We start from the raw sequence: 26,211 nt of genomic DNA, 5'->3' as shown, positions 1-26,211 counted from the left end.
CCACACCAACGGCTGCGGGTGGTGCCGCCGCACCCACTCCCCCTCCCCCAAAGTCAACACCACAAGCCCCGGCTCCGGGGGCTAAGCCAGAGGCTCCCAATGCCTCAGCCTCTGGCAGGGAGGGGGGTGAGCGTCCGACCGAACGGAAGGCGCTCAGGAAGACGCAACGCGTCAAGCCCGCCCACGGGGAGACCACCCTATCCCCATCCCCTTCCCCTTCCCCTCCACGTAGCCCACAACCTGCCCCGCCCCGGCACGACAATGCCCCTGCGGCCGTGCCAGCGTCGCCCCGGCGCGGGAACCCTGACCCCCGAACCCCCAAACCCGTACCTGATCCCGGCCCCACTGACCCCGACCCCAACACCGACCCCCACCTCGTTAAGGAAACTCCTGGGGCTTCAACCCCCCCTCCAGAAACTGAGCCCCGCCCCACCCAGCCACCCCCTGGCACTAACCTGGGGGGAACCATCGCTGCTCCACTTCCTGCAGCGACCGTGTCTCTGGGCCCTGGAGAGGGAACTGGGCCCCTGCCCCGCCCCGCCCCGCCCGCCATCACCTGATATACCAGGGGCGGGGCAGGAAGTGACACGGCTGGCCCTACCCACCCTGGCCACGCCCCCTGCATTCCCCCAGCCAATCATATTCCGGGAAAGGCGGGGGGGAGGGACCTCGGGCCCCATGACCACCAAGGCGGGCGGGGAGGGGAAGACCCATAAATCCCCCCCTGTCTCTCTGGGGAAGAGGCGCCGGCCCCTGGAGGGGGGGGAAATCCCATCAGCGCGCCGGCGGCCCTGCCCCTCTCCAGGGGATGAGCCGACGGTGCCCCCCCACTGTCCTGCACCATGGCCCGACCTGCCCAAACCCCCAGGGGCGACAGCCGGGCCTTCCACCGCCATAACTCCTCCAGCCCCTGGGGAGGATTTTATTAACAACACGGGCCATGGTGCAGTCGACAGACTTTTATTCACTGCTGGGTCGTCGAGCGGTGGAGGCGAGGAAGGTGTTATCCTCGCTCCTCCCTCCCAGACTGTTTTTCCGGGGGCCTTGGCCCTGGGGGAGGACCTTTTCCCCGAGGAGCCGGGCGTCCCGGTGTCGGGAGAGGAGCGGGGCCCCGAGCCTCTGCCGCCCGGCGACCCGAACTCGGGGCGTTCCGGGAAGGGGTGCGCCGAGGAAGGGACTGAAGGTGACCCTGGGGGTGGGGTCACTGGAGGTTTGAGGCCAGTTGGCGGTGCCGGACCAGCCCCCATCCTCTCGGTGGGGGAGGGGTCGGTGACCGAAGGCGACCTCCCGGAGGAGGGTTCTGGATCGGTGGCGGACACCGGGGACGACGCGGAGTCCGTCTCCAGCGACATTTTCGAGTCCCAGGTGCCCCCCACCGATCTCCCCCTCATCCCCCTCGAGGAACTCCGGGAATTTGTCGAGGAAACTCGGAGTCGCCGGGATAGAGCCCAACTGGCGCTCGACCGCTGGAGCTCCTTCGAAAGAGTCTACTGGTCGGCCCACGCTGCGCGCCAGGCGCCCGGGCTTGACGTTAACGAGCGAAAGCGAGTCAGGAACTTCCTGGGAGCACTCCTGGTGAGGGCGAGGGACTTCTGTGCCCCTCTCTCGTCCTCCCAGTAAATATGTACATAGTTTTTGTTAACTGTTTACTGGTGGTGGTTGCACTATACTTTCGACATGGAGACAACTATAGCCAGCCTCAACATCAACGGCAGCAGGGAGTCACAGCGCAGATTCCAGACCCTCTCGGCCCTTCGGGACGGGAGGTATGCGGTGTGCTTCCTGCAAGGAACCCACACTACCCCGGGAGACGAAGCCACCTGGCTCCTGGAGTGGCGAGGGGGGGTCTACATGAGTCACCTCACCCGCAGATCTGGCGGGGTGGCTATCTTGTTGGCCCCGCATTTTCAGCCGGAGATCTTGGGGGTCAGGGAGCCAGTGCCAGGCCGTTTGCTTCACCTGACGGTTCGGCTGGGGGGCGCGGTGCTTCACTTGGTGAACGTCTACGCTCCCCTGGCCGGGCCGAGGCAAGCGAGCTTCTTCGAAGAAGTGTCCGCTCATCTCGCTTCCATCGACGAGAACCAGTGCGTCGTCCTCGGGGGAGATTTTAACTGCGTCCTCGAGGACAGGGACCACGGCGGTGCCCGCACGAGTTCGGCGTCGGGGAGGAGGTTGGGGGACTTGGTCAAGTCCTTCGACCTGGTGGACGTCTGGCGGAATCTCTATCCTGACTCCATCGCCTTCACCTTCGTGAGGCCTGGGGTCGGAGCGTCCAGAATCGACCGCCTGTACGTTTCGCGGGCGTACGCCTCCTGCTTTCCGAAGGCCTCCACGCGGCAGGTGTCGTGCACGGACCATCACCTGGTGTGGGCGGAACTCCTTCCGTTCGGCGCCAGGTTGGGCTCCGCGTACTGGCACTTTAACAACCTGCTGCTGGAGGACGAGCAGTTCCGGGACTCGTTTCGTCGTTTCTGGGCCGGCTGGAGAAGGAAGCGGGGAAGCTTCCCCTCCCTGAGGCTATGGTGGGACGTGGGCAAGGCTCACGTCCGCGTCTTCTGTCAGGAGTACGCGAGGGGGTCGACGAAGAGGCGGAAATCCAGGATCGGGGAGTTGGAGAGGGAGATGCTCGACCTGGAGTCACGCCTCGGTCAGCCCGACGCGGACCCGGCCCTGCGCGGGGTGGACGAAGAGAAGAAGGCCGCGCTCCGGGACCTGCAGCTCGTCGGGGCTCGGGGCGCGTACGTGAGGTCGCGGCTCCAGCTCCTCCAGGACCTGGACCGCGGCTCCCCCTTCTTCTACTCGCTGGAAAAAAGGCGTGGCACCCGTCAGCAGCTCCTTGTGCTGCTGGCCGACGACGGGTCCCTCGTCTCGGATCCGGAGGGTATCAGGGCCCACGTCCGATCCTATTACACGGCCCTGTTCTCTCCGGATCCGTCCAGCGAGGACGCTCGCAGAGTTCTGTGGGAGGACCTGCCGCAGCTCAGCCCGGAGGACGCCGGAAGGCTCGACGCTCCCGTCACCTTAGAGGAGCTGACCGGCGCCCTCGACCGGCTCTCGAGGGGCAAATCCCCGGGGCTGGACGGGCTGACTGTGGAGTTCTTCAGGGCGTTCTGGGACGTCCTGGGGAGCGACTACGCACAGGTCCTGGGGGAGTGTCTAAATGCCGGAGAGCTGCCCCTTTCTTGGCGCAGGGCGGTCATCGTCCTGCTGCCAAAGAAGGGGGACCTTCGTTCTTTGAAGAACTGGCGTCCGGTCTCCCTCCTCGGCACGGACTACAAAATCTTTGCCAGGGTGTTGTCTTCTCGCCTGGCTTCCGTGCTGGCCCACATGATTCACCCGGACCAGTCCTACACGGTCCCGGGCCGGAGGATACAAGACAACGTCCATCTGGTCCGGGACCTGATCCATTTCTGTCGACGGGCTGGTCTGCCGAGCGCCTTCCTGTCTCTCGACCAGGAGAAGGCGTTCGACAGGGTCGATCACGAGTACCTGCTCGGGACTCTGCGGGCGTTCGGGTTCGGGACGCAGTTCGTCGCCCGGATCCGACTTTTGTACGCCGCCGCAGAGTGTCTGGTTAAAGTTAACGGGTCCCTGACGGCGCCCCTTCGCTTCGGGAGAGGAGTGCGTCAAGGCTGCCCCCTGTCCGGCCAGCTGTATTCCCTGTGCGTGGAGCCTTTCCTGCGCCTCTTGCGGAGGAGGTTGTCGGGGCTGGTTCTGCGCGGCGCGGGCGCGGGGGTGGTCCTCTCGGCCTACGCCGACGACGTGCTCCTCACTTTCACCGACCCGGCTGACCTGGGGAGGATGCGCGAGTGCCAGGCCGTGTACTCGGCGGCGTCTTCCGCCAGGATCAACTGGGCCAAATGTTCCGGGCTACTGGTGGGTCCGTGGCGGGTGGACTCCCTGCCGGAGGAGTTTCGGGGGTTCAGCTGGAGCACCACCCATCTCCTCTACCTGGGGGTCTACCTCAGCCCGACCGAGGAATCCTGGCCGGCCAACTGGCAGGAGCTGGAGGCCAAAGTCTCGGCTCGCCTAGGCCGCTGGACAGGACTGCTCCGAGTGCTATCTTACAGGAGCCGAGTGCTGGTCATAAACCAGCTGGTGGCCGCCATGCTGTGGTACCGGCTGGTCACTTTGGTCCCTCCTCCTGGCTTTGTCGCTGACATCCAGAGAACGTTGGTCGACTTCTTCTGGGACAAAAAGATGCACTGGGTCGCTGCGCAGGTTCTGAGTCTCCCCATTGAGGAGGGCGGTCAGTCGCTGGTGTGCGTCCGCACCCAGGTCGCGACCTTCCGCCTTCAGACCTTGCAGCGATACCTTTACGTCGAGCCTCCTCCTAGGTGGTGCGCCCTGGCGACGTATTTCTTCCGCCAGGTGCGTAACCTCAACTACGACACGCAGCTCTTGTTCGTCGACCGTGACGGTTTGGAGGTCGCCCTCAAGGTGCTGCCTGTCTTTTACCAGGACCTGATCACTGTCTGGAACACGGTCGAATCGCGTCGCGCCTACCCTCCGGCAGGAGTAGCGGCTGTCGTCAGGGAGCCGTTGCTCAGGAATCCGCACCTCCGTGCTCGCGGGTTCGAGTGGCTGTCGGAGGGGAGGGCCGTGGCGGCGAGGGTGACCAGGGTCGGGGACGTGCTGGGTGCCGGGGGCCTGGGCTGGACGTTGCCGCAAGACATAGCGAGCAGGGCAGCGGTAGACGTCCGGTACGTGGCCACCGGCATCCGACGCCTTAAAACGGCGGTGCTCGGACCCGACGTAGTGCACCAGTTGGAGGACGCTCAGGTGTGCGGTGGGATCCCGTCCGCGCTCACCCCTGCCCGGACGGAATTTCACATTGGCCCCAAGGTCCCGTACTTCCCGCGGGAGCCTGTGCCCCACAACCTGAGCCGCCTCCGAAATTTTAACTTTGTCCCGTTCAAGGACGTTAAAAGGTGTGTCCTATATCGACTGCTGCTGCACACCGTCCACCTCTTCTCCCTCATCCACCGCCCGGACACGCCCTGGCGTGCCCATTTGCCACCGGGCGGTGGGGATCCCCAGTGGAGGGCTCTCTACGCAGGAGTCCTCCCCCTTTCTCTCGGGGATCTGGGGTGGAGGGTGCTGCACGCAGCAGTCCCCTGCAACCGCAGATTGCGGTGGTTCACGGACTCCCAGCCCAACTGCTTGTTCTGTGGCGCTGTGGAGTCCGTGGACCATGTGTATGTTGGGTGTGGGCGTTTGCACTCCCTTTTCGATTTTCTGAAAAACCTTCTCCTCTGCTTTTGGTTGCACTTCAGTCCCACGCTCCTGATCTTCGGGCACCCGGTGCGGAGGAGGGAGGGCAGGTCTGAAGACCTCCTCGTGGGTCTGCTCCTGGGCCTGGCCAAACTGGCCATAAACAGGTCCAGGCAGCGGGCCGTGGAGGGGGTCGTTAGGGCCGACTGCCTGCCCCTCTTCCGCGGTTACGTTAGGGCCCGGGTGTCCTTGGAGAAGGAGCACGCGGTGTCCACCAACACCCTGGAGTTGTTCAGGGAGAGGTGGGCGCCGCAGGGAGTGGAGTGCATCATTTCCCCCTCCAACTCTATTTTGATTTAGTCCCTGCCCTCCCCTTCACTGTTTTGATCACACAGCATTGCCCTTTGATGTGAAGGGCACTGCTCGTCACAGGCCACTCGGGTGTTTTCCTACTTTTCCTGGTGGTGGAAATTAAATAAAGATTTGTGCACTTTATGTCTCTCACTGTGTCTCACAGCTGCACACACACACACACACCATGGGTGCTGGGAAAAAAATAAGCACTACCGCAGTTAGGCGGTAGTGTGGGGGTTAATTAAAAGAAAAAAAAAAGAAAAAAAAAAAAAAAAGAAAAAGACCAAGAAGGTTGTCTCACTGTGTCTCACACCTGCACACACGCAACATGGGTGCTGGGGGAAAAATAAGCACTACCGCAGTTAGGCGGTATAAAAAAAAGAGAAAAAAAGGAAAAAAAGGCCAGAAAGGTCGGTTCCAGGCAGCGGGCCGTGGAGGGGGTTGTTAGGGCCGACTGCCTGCCCCTCTTCCGCGGTTACGTTATGGCCCAGGTGTCCTTGGAGAAGGAGCACGCGGTGTCCACCAACACCCTGGAGTTGTTCAGGGAGAGGTGGGCGCCACAGGGAGTGGAGTGCATCATTTCCCCCTCCAGCGCTATTTTAATTTAGTCCTTGCCCTCCCCTTCACTGTTTTGATCACACAGCATTGCCCTTTGATGTGAAGGGCACTGCTTGTCACAGGCCACTCGGGTGTTTTCCCCTGTCAGGAGTTGGACCAGTGGCAGTGCTGTGCAGAAGAGAAAAGAGAGAAGAGAGAAGAACAAGGAGGTGAGAGCTTTGTGCTCTGGGCCTAGTGTTTGAGCTGACCTGGGGCCCACTCCCACTGCTGGTCTCTGGGACCCCGCCTGGGCCTGCCTCCACCACTGCAGCCTGGGAATCGCCTGAGGCCACTTCCCACAACTTCCACCACTGCTGTGACCTGCGGCCCACCTCCACTGCCGCTGCCTGGTACTCGCTTGGGAGTCCCTCCCCAACAGGTCTGCCTCCACTGCCGGGACAACAGGGCCAGCCTGGGGTTTGCCAGAGGCCTGCCTCAACTGCTGCTGCTGCCAGAGGCCTGCCTCCACCACCACTGCCTAGGACTTGCCTGGGAGTCCCTCCCCAACTGAGGGCCTGCCTGGGACTTACCAGAGGCCTGCCTCCACCACTGCAGCCTGGGACTTGCCTGAGGCCACTCTCCACAGCCTCCACCACTGCTGCGACCCGAGGCCCACCTCCACCGCTGCTGCCCAGGATTTAATTTTGGGGCTGCCTGGGACTTGTCTTGGGGACCCTCCCCAACAGGCCTGCCCCTACCGGTGACTAAGGGCCTACCTGGGACTCGCCTGAAGCCTGCCCCTGCCTCTGCCACTGCCGTTGCCTGAGGCCGGTTTCCACCGTCGCTGCCTGGGACTCTCCTCGGGTGACTGGCTTTGGGCATGACCCCAGGACTTCTGCCACTACTACAGCCTAAGGCCCACCTCCAGCAGCAGAATATGGCGAGCCCGAAGGTCGCAGGGCCCAGCCGGACCTACGCCGGGGTAGCCGCTGCCTTAGGCTCAGCTGCCCCAACCCCGGCCGCAACCGCATCCCCCTTCAGGCACTTGACCAAACGCCTGGGGGTCAAGGCCTATCCCCACCCTAACGTGACAATCGAGGCCTGCAGCAAGGCCATGGCTAGTGTGGTCGGCCCACTGGCCATCGTCGCTGCGGCCCGCATGTACGGGAAGGCCGTATTCTTTCTCAAGACCGAGCAGGCGGTCCACCTGGCCGTGGAGAGGGGGCTCACTGTGGGCGGGACATATTTGCCAGTCGACCCTTTGGAGGTCACGGCCCAGAGAGTCGTGATCTCCAACGTCCCGCCCTTCATTGCCAGCGAGCTCCTTCTTCCCCACCTCAACACCTTGGGGGAGATCCGGTCAGGTGTTCAACCGCTCCTGCTCGGTCTTAAGGACCCCACCCTCCGTCACGTATACTCCTTCCGATGCCAGGTATTCATTTGCCTGGCCCGGGAGGAGGTCACGGAGGGCTCATTCACTGTCCTCCACGAGGGCGCGGCCTACCGCGCCTTCTGGACGGCGGACGGCGTGCGGTGCCACCTGTGCCGCGAGGTGGGGCACATTAGAAAGAACTGCCCCACCCAGAAGGCTGCCCAGCCCACACCAACGGCTGCGGGTGGTGCCGCCGCACCCACTCCCCCTCCCCCAAAGTCAACACCACAAGCCCCGGCACCGGGGGCTAAGCCGGAGGCTCCCAATGCCTCAGCCTCTGGCAGGGAGGGGGGTGAGCGTCCGACCGAACGGAAGGCGCTCAGGAAGACGCAACGCGTCAAGCCCGCCCACGGGGAGACCACCCTATCCCCATCCCCTTCCCCTTCCCCTCCACGTAGCCCACAACCTGCCCCGCCCCGGCACGACAATGCCCCTGCGGCCGTGCCAGCGTCGCCCCGGCGCGGGAACCCTGACCCCCGAACCCCCAAACCCGTACCTGATCCCGGTCCCACTGACCCCGACCCCAACACCGACCCCCACCTCGTTAAGGAAACTCCTGGGGCTTCAACCCCCCCTCCAGAAACTGAGCCCCGCCCCACCCAGCCACCCCCTGGCACTAACCTGGGGGGAACCATCGCTGCTCCACTTCCTGCAGCGACCGTGTCTCTGGGCCCCGGAGAGGGAACTGGGCCCCTGCCCCGCCCGCCATCACCTGATATACCAGGGGCGGGGCAGGAAGTGACACGGCTGACCCTCCCCACCCTGGCCACGCCCCCTGCCTTCCCCCAGCCAATCGTATTCCGGGAAAGGCGGGGGGGAGGGACCTCGGGCCCCACGACCACCAAGGCGGGCGGGGAGGGGAAGACCCATAAATCCCCCCCTGTCTCTCTGGGGAAGAGGCGCCGGCCCTTGGAGGGGGGAGAAATCCCATCAGCGCGCCGGCGGCGCTGCCCCTCTCCAGGGGATGAGCCGACGGTGTCTCCCCACTGTCCTGCACCATGGCCTGACCTGCCCAAACCCCCAGGGGCGACAGCCGGGCCTTCCACCGCCATAACTCCTCCAGCCCCTGGGGAGGATTTTAATACCGTCACGGGCCATGGTGCAGGCGACAGATTTTTATTCACTGCTGGGTCGTCGAGCGGTGGAGGCGAGGAAGGTGTTATCCTCGCTCCTCCCTCCCAGACTGTTTTTCCGGGGGCCTTGGCCCTGGGGGAGGACCTTTTCCCCGAGGAGCCGGGCTTCCCGGTGTCGGGAGAGGAGCGGGGCCCCGAGCCTCTGCCGCCCGGCGACCCGAACTCGGGGCGTTCCGGGAAGGGGTGCGCCGAGGAAGGGACTGAAGGTGACCCTGGGGGTGGGGTCACTGGAGGTTTGAGGCCAGTTGGCGGTGCCGGACCAGCCCCCATCCTCTCGGTGGGGGAGGGGTCGGTAACCGAAGGCGACCTCCCGGAGGAGGGTTCTGGATCGGTGGCGGACACCGGGGACGACGCGGAGTCCGTCTCCAGCGACATTTTCGAGTCCCAGGTGCCCCCCACCGATCTCCCCCTCATCCCCCTCGAGGAACTCCGGGAATTTGTCGAGGAAACTTGGAGTCGCCGGGATAGAGCCCAACTGGCGCTCGACCGCTGGAGCTCCTTTGAAAGAGTCTACTGGTCGGCCCACGCTGCGCGCCAGGCGCCCGGGCTTGACGTCAATGAGCGAAAGCGAGTCAGGAACTTCCTGGGAGCACTCCTGGTGAGGGCGAGGGACTTCTGTGCCCCTCTCTCGTCCTCCCAGTAAATATGTACATAGTTTAACTGTGTGTACTGGTGGTGGTTGCACTATACTTCCGACATGGAGACAACTATAGCCAGCCTCAACATCAACGGCAGCAGGGAGTCACAGCGCAGATTCCAGACCCTCTCGGTCCTTCGGGACGGGAGGTATGCGGTGTGCTTCCTGCAAGAAACCCACACTACCCCGGGAGACGAAGCCACCTGGCTCCTGGAGTGGCGAGGGGGGGTCTACATGAGTCACCTCACCCGCAGATCTGGCGGGGTGGCTATCATGTTGGCCCCGCATTTTCAGCCGGAGATCTTGGGGGTCAGGGAGCCAGTGCCAGGCCGTTTGCTTCACCTGACGGTTCGGCTGGGGGGCGCGGTGCTTCACTTGGTGAACGTCTACGCTCCCCTGGCCGGGCCGAGGCAAGCGAGCTTCTTTGAAGAAGTGTCCGCTCATCTCGCTTCCATCGACGAGAACCAGTGCGTCGTCCTCGGGGGAGATTTTAACTGCGTCCTCGAGGACAGGGACCACGGCGGTGCCCGCACGAGTTCGGCGTCGGGGAGGAGGTTGGGTGACTTGGTCAAGTCCTTGGACCTGGTGGACGTCTGGCGGAATCTCCATCCTGACTCCATCGCCTTCACCTTCGTGAGGCCTGGGGTCGGAGCGTCCAGAATCGACCGCCTGTACGTTTCGCGGGCGTACGCCTCCTGCTTTCCGAAGGCCTCCACGCGGCAGGTGTCGTGCACGGACCATCACCTGGTGTGGGCGGAACTCCTTCCGTTCGGCGCCAGGTTGGGCTCCGCGTACTGGCACTTTAACAACCTGCTGCTGGAGGACGAGCGGTTCCGGGACTCGTTTCGTCGTTTCTGGGCCGGCTGGAGAAGGAAGCGGGGAAGCTTCCCCTCCCTGAGGCTATGGTGGGACGTGGGCAAGGCTCACGTCCGCGTCTTCTGTCAGGAGTACGCGAGGGGGTCGACAAAGAGGCGGAAATCCAGGATCGGGGAGTTGGAGAGGGAGATGCTCGACCTGGAGTCACGCCTCGGTCAGCCCGACGCGGACCCGGCCCTGCGCGGGGTGGACGAAGAGAAGAAGGCCGCGCTCCGGGACCTGCAGCTCGTCGGGGCTCGGGGCGCGTACGTGAGGTCGCGGCTCCAGCTCCTCCAGGACCTGGACCGCGGCTCCCCCTTCTTCTACTCGCTGGAAAAAAGGCGCGGCACCCGTCAGCAGCTCCTTGTGCTGCTGGCCGACGACGGGTCCCTCGTCTCGGATCCGGAGGGTATCAGGGCCCACGTCCGATCCTATTACACGGCCCTGTTCTCTCCGGATCCGTCCAGCGAGGACGCTCGCAGAGTTCTGTGGGAGGACCTGCCGCAGCTCAGCCCGGAGGACGCCGGAAGGCTCGACGCTCCTGTCACCTTAGAGGAGCTGACCGGCGCCCTCGACCAGCTCTCGAGGGGCAAATCCCCGGGGCTGGACGGGCTGACTGTGGAGTTCTTCAGGGCGTTCTGGGACGTCCTGGGGAGCGACTACGCACAGGTCCTGGGGGAGTGTCTAAATGCCGGAGAGCTGCCCCTTTCTTGGCGCAGGGCGGTCATCGTCCTGCTGCCAAAGAAGGGGGACCTTCGTTCTTTGAAGAACTGGCGTCCGGTCTCCCTCCTCAGCACAGACTACAAAATCTTTGCCAGGGTGTTGTCTTCTCGCCTGGCTTCCGTGCTGGCCCACATGATTCACCCGGACCAGTCCTACACGGTCCCGGGCTGGAGGATACAAGACAACGTCCATCTGGTCCGGGACCTGATCCATTTCTGTCGACGGGCTGGTCTGCCGAGCGCCTTCCTGTCTCTCGACCAGGAGAAGGCGTTCGACAGGGTCGATCACGAGTACCTGCTCGGGACTCTGCGGGCGTTCGGGTTCGGGACGCAGTTCGTCGCCCGGATCCGACTTTTGTACGCCGCCCCAGAGTGTCTGGTTAAAGTTAACGGGTCCCTGACGGCGCCCCTTCGCTTCGGGAGAGGAGTGCGTCAAGGCTGCCCCCTGTCCGGCCAGCTGTATTCCCTGTGCGTGGAGCCTTTCCTGCGCCTCTTGCGGAGGAGGTTGTCGGGGCTGGTTCTGCGCGGCGCGGGCGCGGGGGTGGTCCTCTTGGCCTACGCCGACGACGTGCTCCTCACTTTCACCGACCTGGCTGACCTGGGGAGGATGCGCGAGTGCCAGGCTGTGTACTCAGCGGCGTCTTCCGCCAGGATCAACTGGGCCAAATGTTCCGGGCTACTGGTGGGTCCGTGGCGGGTGGACTCCCTGCCGGAGGAGTTTTGGGGGTTCAGCTGGAGTACCACCCATCTCCTCTACCTGGGGGTCTACCTCAGCCCGACCGAGGAATCCTGGCCGGCCAACTGGCAGGAGCTGGAGGCCAAAGTCTCGGCTCGCCTAGGCCGCTGGACAGGACTGCTCCGAGTGCTATCTTACAGGAGCCGAGTGCTGGTCATAAACCAGCTGGTGGCCGCCATGCTGTGGTACCGGCTGGTCACTTTGGTCCCTCCTCCTGGCTTTGTCGCTGACATCCAGAGAACGTTGGTCGACTTCTTCTGGGACAAAAAGATGCACTGGGTCGCTGCGCAGGTTCTGAGTCTCCCCGTTGAGGAGGGCGGTCAGTCGCTGGTGTGCGTCCGCACCCAGGTCGCGACCTTCCGCCTTCAGACCTTGCAGCGATACCTTTACGTCGAGCCTCCTCCTAGGTGGTGCGCCCTGGCGACGTATTTTTTCCGCCAGGTGCGTAACCTCAACTACGACACGCAGCTCCTGTTCGTCGATCGTGACGGTTTGGAGGTCGCCCTCAAGTTGCTGCCTGTCTTTTACCAGGACCTGATCACTGTCTGGAACATGGTCGAATCGCGTCGCGCCTACCCTCCGGCAGGAGTAGCGGCTGTCGTCAGGGAGCCGTTGCTCAGGAATCCGCACCTCCGTGCTCGCGGGTTCGAGTGGCTGTCGGAGGGGAGGGCCGTGGCAGCGAGGGTGACCAGGGTCGGGGATGTGCTGGGTGCCGGGGGCCTGGGCTGGACGTTACCGCAAGACATAGCGAGCAGGGCAGCGGTAGACGTCCGGTACGTGGCCACCGGCATCCGACGCCTTAAAACGGCGGTGCTCGGACCCGACGTAGTGCACCAGTTGGAGGACGCTCAGGTGTGTGGTGGGATCCCGTCTGCGCTCACCCCTGCCCGGACGGAATTTCACGTTGGCCCCAGGGTCCCGTACTTCCCGCGGGAGCCTGTGCCCCACAACCTGAGCCGCCTCCGTAATTTTAATTTTGTCCCCTTCAAGGACGTTAAAAGGCGGGTCCTGTACAGACTGCTGCTGCACAACGTCCACCTCTTCTCCCTCATCCACCGCCCGGACACGCCCTGGCGTGCCCATTTGCCACCGGGCGGTGGGGATCCCCAGTGGAGGGCCCTCTACGCAGGAGTCCTCCCCCTTTCTCTCGGGGATCTGGGGTGGTGGGTGCTGCACGCAGCAGTCCCCTGCAACCGCAGATTGCGGTGGTTCACGGACTCCCAGCCCAACTGCTTGTTCTGTGGCGCTGTGGAGTCCGTGGACCATGTGTATGTTGGGTGTGGGCGTTTGCACTCCCTTTTTGATTTTCTTAAAAACCTCCTCCTTTGCTTTTGGTTGCACTTCAGTCCCACGCTCCTGATCTTCGGGCACCCGGTGCGGAGGAGGGAGGGCAGGTCTGAAGACCTCCTCGTGGGTCTGCTCCTGGGCCTGGCCAAACTGGCCATAAACAGGTCCAGGCAGCGGGCCGTGGAGGGGGTCGTTAGGGCCGACTGCCTGCCCCTCTTCCGCGGTTACGTTAGGGCCCGGGTGTCCTTGGAGAAGGAGCATGCGGTGTCCACCAACACCCTGGAGTTGTTCAGGGAGAGGTGGGCGCCGCAGGGAGTGGAGTGCATCATTTCCCCCTCCAACTCTATTTTGATTTAGTCCCTGTCCTCCCCTTCACTGTTTGTTCACACAGCATTGCCCTTTGATGTGAAGGGCACTGCTTGTCACAGGCCACTCGGGTGTTTTCCTACTTTTCCTGGTGGTGGGAATTGAATAAAGATTTGTACACCTTGTCTCTCACTGTGTCTCACAGCTGCACACACACACACCATGGGTGCTGGGGATAAAAATAATAAACACTACCGCAGTTAGGCGGTAGTGTGGGGGTTTGGAAAAAAAGATTTAAAAAAAAGAAGAAAAAAAAACAGGATTAAAAAAAAAGACCAAGAAGGTTGTCTCACTGTGTCTCACACCTGCACACACACAACATGGGTGCTGGGGAAAAATAAGCACTACCGCAGTTAGGCGGTATAAAAAAAAGAAGAAAAAAAAAGACCAGGAAGGTCGGTTCCAGGCAGTGGGCCGTGGAGGGGGGTCATGTGGGCCGACTGCCTGCCCCTCTTCCGTGGTTACGTTATGGCCCAGGTGTCCTTGGAGAAGGAGCACGCGGTGTCCACCAACACCCTGGAGTTGTTCAGGGAGAGGTGGGCGCCGCAGGGAGTAGAGTGCATCATTTCCCCCTCCAACTCCATTTTGATTTAGTCCCTGCCCTCCCCTTCACTGTTTGATCACACAGCATTGCCCTTTGATGTGAAGGGCACTGCTTGTCATTGGCCACTCGGGTGTTTTCCTATCTTCCTGGTGGTGGAAATTGAATAAAGATTTGTGCACTTTGTGTCTCTCACTGTGTCTCACACCTGCACACACACACACCATGGGTGCTGGGAAAAAAAATAAGCACTACTGCAGCTAGGCGGGAGTGTGGGAGTTAAATATAAACAGGAGTGTCAATTAAAAAAAAGACCAGGAAGGTTCTGTTAGATTCCTGGGAAAGAATCAATGCATTTGAAGCTTTTCCATCTGAATGAGACTTATTATAGAGTCAACTTTGTAAAATGTGAGGCCACTGAAACATTTATGTACTGAAGTATTATTGATTGCTGGACTTTGTTGACTAAGCGTCTGTGTTCATATTTCTATGCATGTTAGATTGATTCTGATCCTGCAAAAATACTACATGTATGCTATTATGATTAATCATATAGAACCCGGGCAGCTTTTTTTGATCATCAATGAGAACATTATGGTTTCTGTTGGAAGTGTTTTTCTGCACATTCACTGCTTGCTTACTTTTTTTTAGAAACTGAAAGATCTTTTGTTTAATAAAAAGAACTTAAACATGAAAAAAAAAGACTAGGAGGGTCTGACATTCTGGTGACTCTGAGGGAGCTGGATCTGTGTCAAGGACTGTAAATAAAGACTGACATGGTGATGGGATACCGGCCTGTGTGGATTCATTTCATCATTACTGTACTGAATCCAACTCTGTACAATAAACAGCCAGTCCAAGATTTTACAGACATCCAGTTTGGATTTAATTATGATATTTATTAGGAGCTCAAAATCAACAGGAATGAGGTATAGAATTGTAGTACATCTCAATTGTCGACAGGAAGCAGTCAACACCAATGTGCAGGCCAATGACTATGGCTCCCTCTGCTGCCACAGTTGAGAATTACAGCTGCTGTCGCGGGAATAAACCGTGATGTGGAGGGCCTGGCGTTGGACTGGGGTGGACAAAGTTAAACATCACACACCACTAGGTTAACATCCAAAAGGTTTATTTGGAAGTACAAGCTTTCGGAGCAGAGCTCCTTTGTCAGATAGCTACCTGATGAAGGAGCAGCACTCCAAAAGCTAGTGCTTCCAAATGAACTATAACCTGGTGTTGTGTGAATAAACTGCACAGAGAGGAAAAAAATTGTTGGAAGAGAAGATCAAGGTCCACTATGTTACCTTATGACCATAAGGGCAGATGCAGACCATTCAGCCCATCATGTCTGCTGTGCCATTCAATGGGTAAAAAATGAGGTCTGCAGATGCTGGAGATCACAGCTGCAAATGTGTTGCTGGTCAAAGCACAGCAGGTTAGGCAGCATCTCAGGAATAGAGAATTCGACGTTTCGAGCATAAGCCCTTCATCAGGAATGAGAGAGAGTAGCCAAGCAGGCTAAGATAAAAGGTAGGGAGGAGGGACTAGGGGGAGGGGCGATGGAGGTGTGATAGGTGGAAGGAGGTCAAGGTGAGGGTGATAGGCCGGAGTGGGGTGGGGGCGGAGAGGTCAGGAAGAGGATTGCAGGTTAGGAGGGCGGTGCTGAGTTGAGGGAACCGACTGAGACAAGGTGGGGGGAGGGGAAATGAGGAAGCTGGAGAAATCTGAATTCATACCTTGTGGTTGGAGGGTTCCCAGGCGGAAGATGAGGCGCTCCTCCTCCAGCCGTCGTGTAGTTGTGTTCTGCCGGTGGAGGAGTCCAAGGACCTGCATGTCCTCGGTGGAGTGGGAGGGGGAGTTAAAGTGTTGAGCCACGGGGTGATTGGGTTGGTTGGTTCGGGCGGCCCAGAGGTGTTCTCTGAAGCGTTCCGCAAGTAAGCGGCCCGTGTCCCCAATATAGAGGAGGCCACATCGGGTGCAGCGGATGCAATAGATGATGTGTGTGGAGGTACAGGTGAACTTGTGGCGGATATGGAAGGATCCCTTGGGGCCTTGGAGGGAAGCGAGTGTGGAGGTGTGGGCGCAAGTTTTACATTTCCTGCGGTTTCATGGCTGATCTGGTAATCCTCAACTCCATTTTCTCACCTTTCCCCCATAATCCTTGATTCCCTTACTGATTAAAAATCTGTCTATATCAACCCTGAATATACTTAACAACCGAGTCTTGACAGCCTTCTGTGGTAACGAATTCCCCAGATTCACTACCTTCAGTGAAGAATGCTCTCCTCACATCTTTGACCATCCTGGGAGTCACATGGTGCAACGATAATAGAGTTCAAGTCGATGTTAAAATTACAGAACTCAAATGTTGCTGAAAAAGGTTAAATTTTGCCAATGCTCTTCAGCACTTGTGCAAGAATACCAGTTTAAAGGGAGACCATATTTTATGCTACATGAGAAGTAAGTGCTAAATTATCCTGACTGTACAATTAATATAGTCATAGAGATGTACAGTATGGAAACAGACCCTTCAGTCTAACTCATCCATGCCAACCAGATATCCCAACCCAATCTAGTCCCACCTGCCAGCACCTGGCCCATATCCCTCCAAACCCTTCCTATTCATATACCTATCCAAATGCCTCTTAAATGTTGCAATTGTACCAGCCTCCACCACTTCCTCTGGCAGCTCATTCCACACACACACCACCTTCTGCATGAAAAATTTGCCCCTAAGGTCTCTTTCATTTCTTTCCCCTCTCATCCTAAACTATGCCCTCTATTTCTGGACTCCCCCAACCCATGTAAGAGACCATTGTCTATTTCTCCTAACCATGCCCCTCATAATTTTATAAACCTCTATAAGGTCACCCTTCAGCCTCTGACGCTCCAGGGAAAACAGCCCCAGCCAATTCAACCTATCACTCTGGCTCAGATCCTCCAACCCTGCCAACATCCTTGTAAATCTTGTTCTGAACACAACATCTTTCTGATAAGAAGGTGACCAGAATTGCACGCAATATTTCGACAGTGGCCTAACCAATGTCCTGTACAGCCTCAACATGACCTCCCAACTCCTGTACGCAATACTCTGACTGATAAAAGAAAGCATATCAAACGCCTTCTTCACTATTCTATCTACCTGCAACTCCACTTTTAAGGAGCTATGAACCTGCATTCCAAGGACTCTTTGTTCAGCAACACTCCCGAGGACCTGACCATTAAGTGTATAAGTCCTGCTAAGATTTGCTTTCCCAAAATGCAGCATCTCGCATTTATCTGAATTAAACTCCATCTGCCACTTCTCAGCCCATTGGCCCATCTGGTCCAGATCCTGTTGTAATCTGAGGTAACCCTCTTCGCTGTCCACTACACTTCCAATTTTGATGTCATCTGCAAACTCACTAACTATGTCTCTTACGCTCACATCCAAATCATTTATATAAATAATGAAAAGTAGTGGACCCAGCACCGATCCTTGTGGCACTCCACTGATCACAGGCCTCCAGTCTGAAAAACAACCCTCCACCACCCTCTGCCTTCTACCTTTGAGCCAGTTCTGTATCCAAATGGCTAGTTCTCCCTGTATTCCGTGAGATCTTACCTTGCTAACCAGTCTCCCATAGGGAACCTTGTCGAACGCCTTACTAAAGTCTATATAGATCACATTTACTGCTCTGCCCTCATCAATCCTCTTTGTTACTTCTTCAAATAACTCAATCAAGTTTGTGAGACATGATTTCCCATGGACAAAGCCATGTTGACTATCCCTAATTAGTCCTTGCCTTTCCAAATACATGTACATCCTTGTCCCTCAGGATTCCCTCCAACAACTTGCCCACTACCGAGGTCAGGCTCACTGGTCTATAGTTCCCTGGCTTATCCTTTATCACCCTTCTTAAACAGTGGAAGCACGTTAGCCAACTTCCAGTCTTCCAGCACCTCACCTGTGACTATCAGTGATACAAATATCTCAGCAAGAGGCCCAGCAATCACCTCTCTAGCTTCCCAGAGAGTTCTAGGGTACACCTGATCAGGTCCTGGGGATTTATTCACCTTTATGCGTTTCAAGACATCCAGCACTTCCTCCTCTGTAATATGGACATTTTTCAAGATGTCACCATCTATTTCCCTACATTCTATAATTTCCATGTTCTTTTCCACAGTAAATACTGATGCAAAATACTCATTTAGTATTTCCCCCATTTTCTGCGGCTCCACACAAAGGCCGCCTTGTTGATCTTTGAGGGGCCCTATACTCTCCGTAGTTATCCTTGTGGCCTTAATGTATTTGTAAAACCCTTTGGATTCTCCTTAACTCTATTTGCCAAAGCTATCTCATGTCCCCCTTTTGCCCTCTTGATTTCCCTCTTAAGTATACTCCTACTTCCTTTATACTCTAAGGATTCCCTCGATCTATCCTGTCTATACCTGACATATGCTTCATTCTTTTTCTTAACCAAACCCTCAATTTCTTTAGTCATCTAGCATTCCCTATACCTACCAGCCTTCCCTTTCACCCTGACAGGAATATACTTTCTCTAGACTCTCGTTATCTCATTTCTGAAGGCTTCCCATTTTCCAGCCGTCCCTTTACCTGTGAACATCTGCCTCCCATCAGCTTTTGAAAGTTCTTGCCTAATTCCTTCAAAATTGGCCTTTCTCCAATTTAGAAATTCAACTTTTAGATCTGGTTTATCCTTTTCCATCACTATTTTAAATCTAATAGAATTATGGTCGCTGGTCCCAAAGTGCTCACCCACTGACACCTCAGTCACCTGCCCTGTCTTATTTCCCAAGAGTAGGTCAAGTTTTGCACCTTCTCTAGTAGGTACATCCACATGCTCAATCAGAAAATTTTCTTGCACACAGTTAACAAATTCCTCTCCATCTAAACTTTTAACACTATGGCAGTCCCAGTCTGTGTTTGGAAAGTTAAAATCCCCTACCATAACCACCCTATTATTAATCACGCTGATAACCAATTTAGGATTATCAGTCAGGGTTGCTCTGTGGCATACTGGTGTCTATATGAGTTACACAGGGCTCTGTTCTGTTCCGACTGACAAAACAAGTATGGCATGGGACCTGTAACAACTCAACAACATGGGGATTCATTTCGCAGGTCAATGCACAGACCAATCAAAGTCAACCTGGTTTAAATTTAAACAAAGCACAGCAGTTAATTGTCAGTTGTCATCCAATTGGTGTTTCTCCATGACAATGCTTCTACTAATCAGAGTCCACTTGCCAAACAATGAACACTCTCCTCTGGTACCGTAGTAACTAACCCCCTAATGGTTGGCATTTCTTGTGAATTGTCCTGAGGAATTTAAAAAAATGCTTTGACAAAATGTCAAATTTTCAGCAGTACTCAAATAACGGAGCAGTTGTTCAATCACAATCCATGACCATGAAATGGACGAGGGATCCAGACAGGAGGTGAGAAACCACCCCTCCTTGTTTTGGGAATGACAGGGGTGAAATCTGTCTTGGCCAGCAACATGACTCTGGCTGGTCATGAGTCAGCATCCTCTTCCACTGCAGCATCTAGTGGTTTCCATATTCCAAATCTTTTTATTTCAAACGAGTGACATGTCTCTGTGAGACTAGGAAATGATTTTCCAACAAATTAATTGTTGCACCGAGCGCCTCAGAGGGAGGAAGATCAGAGACTCTGGGTGCGAGATTTCAATGTCTGCCATCAAGAGTGGCTCAACAGCACCACCACTGGCCAGGCTGGTCAGATCCAACAGGATACCGCTGTTGGATTGGGACTGTAGCAGGACGTGAGAAAACCAACAAGTGGGAGAAACATACTTGACCTCTCCCTCACCAATCTGCCTGAATGATCCATCTCGGCCTCCTCCAGTGGTCCCCAGCATTATAGAAAGCAGTCTTCAGCCAACTGGATTTACTCCATGTGATATCAAGAAATGGTTGGGGACACTGGATCCTGCAAAGGCTATGGGCCCTGACAACATTCCGGCAATAGTACTGAAGGCTTGTGCTCCAGAACTTGCCGCTCCCCTGGCCAAACTGTGCCAGTATAGTTACAACACTGGCACCTACCTGACATCAGTCTACTCTTGGTCATCAGTAAAGTGACGGAAGGTGTCATCCAGCAGCACCTGCTCAGCAATAACCCACTCAGTGACACCCAGTTTGGGTTCTCCCAGGGCCACTCAGCTCCTGACCCCATTACAGCCTTGGTGCCAACATGGACAAAACAGCTGGGATTCCAGACAGGAGGTGAGTGTGACAGCCCTTGGCATCAAGTAGCCCTGGCAAAACTGGAATCAGTGGATATCAGGAAGTAAATTCGCCAGTGGTTGGAGTCAGAGTCGAAAAGTGTGGTGCTGGAAAAGCACAGCTGGTCAGGCAGCATCCGAGGAGCAGGAGAGTCAACGTTTTGAGCATAAGCTCTTCATCAGCAATGCTCCTTGGATGTTGCCTGACCTGCTATGCTTTTCCAGCACCACACATTTTGACTCTAATCTCCAGCATCTGCAGATGGCACTTTCTCCTGGTGGTTGGAGTGACACCTGGCACATAGGAAGATGGAAGTGGTTGTTGGAGGGCAGTCATTTCAACTCCAGGTCATCTCTGCAGTGGTTACTCAGGGCAGTGTCCTCAGCAAATGCAACAAGATCTGGACAATATCCAGGTTTGGACTGGCAAGTGGGAAGTAACATTTGTGCCACACAAATGACAGGCAATGACCATCTCCAGTAAAAGACAATCTAACTACTGCCCCTTGATAGTCAATGGCATTACCATTACTGAATCTTCCACCATCCACATCCTGTGGGTTATCATTGACGAGAAACTCAGCTAGTAAACAATGAGGTCTGCAGATGCTGGAGATCACCACTCTGTGGCTCAACACTTTAACTCTCCCTCCCATTCCACCGAGGACATGCAGGTCCTTGGACTCCTCCATCGCCAGAACATAACAACACGATGGTTGGAGGAAGAGCGCCTCATCTTCCGCCTGGGAACCCTCCAACCACAAGGGATGAACTCAGATTTCTCCAGTTTCCTCATTTCCCCTCCCCCCCCCTTGTCTCAGTCGATTCCCTCGAACTCAGCACTGCCCTCCTAACCTGCAATCTTCTTCCTGACCTCTCCGCGCCCCACCCCACTCCAGCCTATCACCCTCACCTTGACCTCCTTCCACCTATCACATCTCCATCGCCCCTCCGCCAAGTCCCTCCTCCCTACCTTTTATCTTAGCTTGCTGGACACACTTTCCTCATTCCTGATGAAGGGCTTATGCCCGAAACGTCGAATTTCCTGTTCCTTGGATGCTGCCTGACCTGCTGCGCTTTAACGAGAAACTCAGCTAGCCATATAAACATGGTGGCTATAACAGCAGGTCAGACACTAGGAATCTTGTACCGAGCAACTCATTATCTGACTTTCCAAAGCCTGTCCATCATCCACAATGTGATGGAATACTCCACACTTGCCTGGATGAGTGCAGTTCCAACAACACTTGAAGATCAACATAATCCAGGGCAAAGATGGATGCTTGATTAGCACCACATCCACAAACATTCACTCCTTCCAACACTGATCACAATACTCAGTGGCAGCATTAACAAGATGCACTGTAACAACTCCCCAAGGCTTTTTCAGTAGGACCTTCCAGGCTCACAACTACAACCATCTGGTAGGACAAGAGCAGTAGATACATGGGAACACCACCCCCTGCAAGTTCCCCTCAAGCCACTGACCATCCTGACTTGGAACAGTCGCTGGGTCACAATCCTGGGAAATTGTGGGTCTACCTACAGCACATGGACTGCAGTGGTTCAGGAAGGCAGCTCACCCCAAACTCCTCATGGGGTGACTAGGGACAGGCTATAAATGCTGGGCCCAGCCAGCCACACCCACATCCCATGAACAGCTGAAACAAAGCATGTGGAAATTTACCACAAGCCTATGACATGGGCTGTGAGTTGGAAGGACAGGGTTTGTATCTGAACTTCTTTCTTTCACTCATCAGGACCATTGCAAGAAACTCAAATTTCAAATAATCATAACAATTTATATCAGTAGAGAAAAGGGTGTGGTTTGTTTAGCAAGTTGATTTTGATTGGCTGAGATGTTGCCATGGAGGGAACAATGGGGAAGGAAAGGCTCCCCAAGCTCTTGACTAATTCAGAAATGACACATGGCTTAAAGTTAGCCCTTTCATTTGGACACAGAATCATTTCACCCCCTGGGGGGTCCAACATCACCAGTCGCTACACCCACTCCTGGGTAGTGGGCTGATTTTGGACAGGGCGGTGTTTGAGAGTCCAATGCCCTTCAGCAGAGGAGGGATACAAATATAAAAACCAATTCAGATCCACACTCACTATTAACACCCAATCTCCTTGCATTGGAACGTGCAGCAGAGTGTGATGTGGACATCAATGATAGGACACAGATGTGAAGAACATTGCAGGTGAGTGTCTTCACTGGATACTGTCTGGATACTTACCTAAGGGATGGTCACTTGGGCCAAGTATATGGGGCAAGATTCAAATCCCCATGGAACTATACCATGGGCATAGTTACCAGAGCAGCAGTAAATACCAAGACCCCTTATGGGCAGTGGATTTGATACAGCGAACAAGTTGGGAAAAGCTGCAATTCATTTGAAGACTACCAGCTGTGTTCAGGTTAGGGTTAAATGTTTAAAGAGACCTGACTATTTGAGGCAATTGGACAGAAAATAACTCCTGACATTGTTACTACTTGATTTGCTTCACATAAATCCTGTGAAGGACTGAAGAGCATCTGGAAATGGTGACGAGATTAGCTCAGCTCCTCTTGAGTTTGTCAGCAGTGAGTGAGTGTAGCTCCTGCCTAATCATACACTGTGACAGTCCCCATGGGAAATGTCAGATTCACGCATTCATTAAAGAAAAACTATCAATTAAATATCCAGCAGAATCCAGTATTCCAAAAGTTGGAAGCTTTCTTGCAATGTTGTTTTTAAACATTTATTCATGGGACATTGGCATCGCAGGTATTTATTACCCATCACTAAATACAGCTTTCATGAATTAGCCAAGAGCTTGCAGAGTCTTTTTTCCCATTGCTGTCTCCATGGCAACACCTCAACAAATCAGGATTGACCTGCCAAACAAGCAGCAGCCTTTTCTTGAGGAATATGTAAAAAGCTGTGTTTGGGATTTATCTTTAATGAGTCAGATAGGTATTTGTGGTAATCAGTAACACTCACCATTAGGAACAGCTTTTCATTCCAGGCTTTTATTGAATTCAAGTCTGTCCATCTGATGTGATGGAGATTTCAATCCATGTCCCCAGAGGCATTAGTCTAAGATTCTGGATTACTAGAGCATTACTTTATATAACATCACCTCTCCACAATGCACTTTCTGAATTGGTTGGTTACTTAATGTAATAGAGTGTTTTTTGCAAGTTTCAGAAACTATCGATATAATTGCAGGACTCAGTCCCCCCCCTACCCTTAACAGACAGAAGCCCCCCTGCACATTGGCTTTAGTTCTGAGTTCAACCCTTACAAGGCGAGGATCATGTTGAAACAACGTAAAAGATAAGACAAGATTATAAAGATGGGAAATCAAAGGCAAAGAAAAGTCTCTTTATTCTGATCTCAAAATAAAAGTTTGGGGAATTTGTTGGTGCTCTTGGATTGTGTAGCCACAGGCCGTCCCAGTTATTCCAAAACTTTTGTCTAAATGGTGGATGATCATCGTTGTGAAAATAATGTTTCCTTTGCAACACCTTACCACCACATTTACTTCTACTAAGTTGTAGTGTGCACATTTCAGAGTTAAAGTTACAATGAGCCACTGCAGTTCCACAGAGGACAAAAATTTCTTGAACACTTCAGAAATGCAAACTGCAGTTTGTATCTTGGCAGCATCCGAGGAGCAGGAGAGTCGACGTGTCATCAAGAATCAGGCAGTTTCCTGATGAAGGGCTCATGCCTGAAATCTTGACTTTCCTGCTCCTCAGATGCTGCCTGACCAGCTGTGCTTTTCCAGCACCACACTTTTCAACTCTGACTCTGCAGCACTCGCAGTCCTCACTTTCTCCTTTCTGCAGTTTATAACTTTCCAAATGGTGCAGTAACATGTGCACAAAGTATAAGTGTGCAAATGAGTGAACTCTGTGTGCAGTACATTATCTCATTCTGCCATGCTATTTACAAAAGATAGTATCTTAATTGAGCATCTTTTAAAATACTTATTCTTAGGAAATGGGAACCGCTTGCAATTCAATACCCAGTCCAAGACACCCTTGAGAAGTTGATTATGCAAAGTCTGAAATTAAATTCACAAATACAGATAATTCTGCACATTCCTGTGTTTTGTTTTCTTCCCCATTCCTAGGGAATTAACACATGGTTTGTTTAGAAAATACAGACTTCAGACCCTTATCTAGCCTGAATTACAGGGGAACAAATGACAAGGAATGAACAAGATTTCACATTCACAGCCTTCACGTGGAGTTGATATTCTCTGGCATTTATAAGCATTACACCTGGTTAGAAATCTATAACTAGGGGTCATTGTGCCAGGATAAAGGGTCACCCATTGAGGACTGAGAAGAGGAGGAATATGATGCAGTGATTCTCTGGAATTCTCTCACCCACAGACTGTGGAAGATCAACTGTTGAGTATCTTCAGGAGTGAGATCAATTGATTTTTGGAAACTAAGGAAATTGACGGATTTGGGATCCATGCAGGAAAGGGGAATTGAGTTCCCTGATTAGCTCTGATCTTGCTCAAATGGTGGGGAGGGGCTTCTGCCCTGAGAGAACCTGCTTTGGTCTCTGGTATCTCAATGGAGCTGTAGCTGAAAGGAGTACCAGGCACTGGCTCTCACAGAAAGGGAATAATACACTGAATCCATTACAAAAATGTCACAATACAACAGTGCACTGCATTGGCTAAAAACACCTTCTAAATTACTGCTGAATTGCACAATACAATTTTCAATTTGTGAATCTATTGCGGTTATCTATGGTACATGCTAAATCCTGAAAACGTATTTATTTGACTGATCTCACCACAGTAAAGTGACTGTAAATAGGATTTATTCTCCAACTGTACACATATTCTTTAAAGGATAGAATTTGTATTTACAGACTGTCTTTCACAAACTCAGGGTCTTTCAAAGCATTTTGGTTATAACCACCTGGTGACACGAGGTTGAGGTTGTTCACAGCAACCAATTCCCCTTTTCTCTCTTGTAAACGAACATTGAAAAGGTTAACTGGCTCCTGGTGGGAGAGAAATGGATGGACTGTAATGGCTGCAATGGCACCACTAAACCACCACTGCTGACTGCAGTTCTCTTTTCTACTTTGTTTTAAAATAAACATTACATAAGTTAGTCAGGCCTTCCTCCTTTCACTGCTGAGATTAAGGGCTGGTCTAATTGGTCTGTTAGAGAATAAACCATTATTGAGTCTCAAAGTGAAGTGGCACTTACATTACACAAGATCTAGTTTATTGCTTTATAGCAATAGATACAGGTTACATGGACTAGTTACATATAATTACAAAGACCATCAGGAACCAGAGTTGTCACATCGTTTCTATGAGGACTTCTGCATTTTGTCCACCCAGACCACGCGACACCATTGGGTAGATTGAACACACCTTCAGCAGGATCTCTTTCAGAACCATTACCTTACACGGCACAAATCACAGCCAAACGTTCACTTCTGAAATGGACAAACTGTTGTGACACAAAGGTTGCAGCTTTCCACCTTCCTCTTGTGCTGAGATCAATAAGCAGGTTTACAAATTAATTTGTCACTCGAATCTTCTTTAACAGCACCTATATATTATTCCTCTGCCGGAACATTCCATGGTGACTGGGTTACCAGGACTGGCATAATTTTTCTTAAGGCTGTTAAGAATGGTGGAGTGGACACATGATCATGGTAAATTAAAGAAGACCATTCAGCCCATCTTATCTTATCCAATGAAACACACAAGACTCTCAGCAATAGTGCTCCCGCTCAACAATTTTTTTCAGACACTATTTATTGGGTTCTTGGTTGACATATTTTGTTCTCATTGTTTTCCCATGAACCCTTCCCAAGTATTGATCACATTGAATGGAGATTCTTCCTCGGTCTGAAATTTACCTTTCAGTTCTTTGATTTTATATCCCTTTGCTTTGTGATCATAGAGTGCTCTGCATTTACCTGTATTTGGACCACGTAATATCCTTTAGGGAGATGTTCATTAAATGCTGTAAGGTCACTTTTAGTTGCTGCCTTTCAAAATTGTAAACATTCAGGTTCCACAGCCACCCATTCCCAAAACAAAACATCTCCCTCGTGTCCTGGGGACCAGATCTACACTGTCTTGGTAACTTCAGCATTTCGTATCTT

The sequence above is a fragment of the Hemiscyllium ocellatum genome, chromosome 25 (assembly GCF_020745735.1).
Source record: "Hemiscyllium ocellatum isolate sHemOce1 chromosome 25, sHemOce1.pat.X.cur, whole genome shotgun sequence".
NCBI classification, from domain to species: domain Eukaryota; kingdom Metazoa; phylum Chordata; class Chondrichthyes; order Orectolobiformes; family Hemiscylliidae; genus Hemiscyllium; species Hemiscyllium ocellatum.
This window is presented reverse-complemented; position numbering follows the sequence as displayed.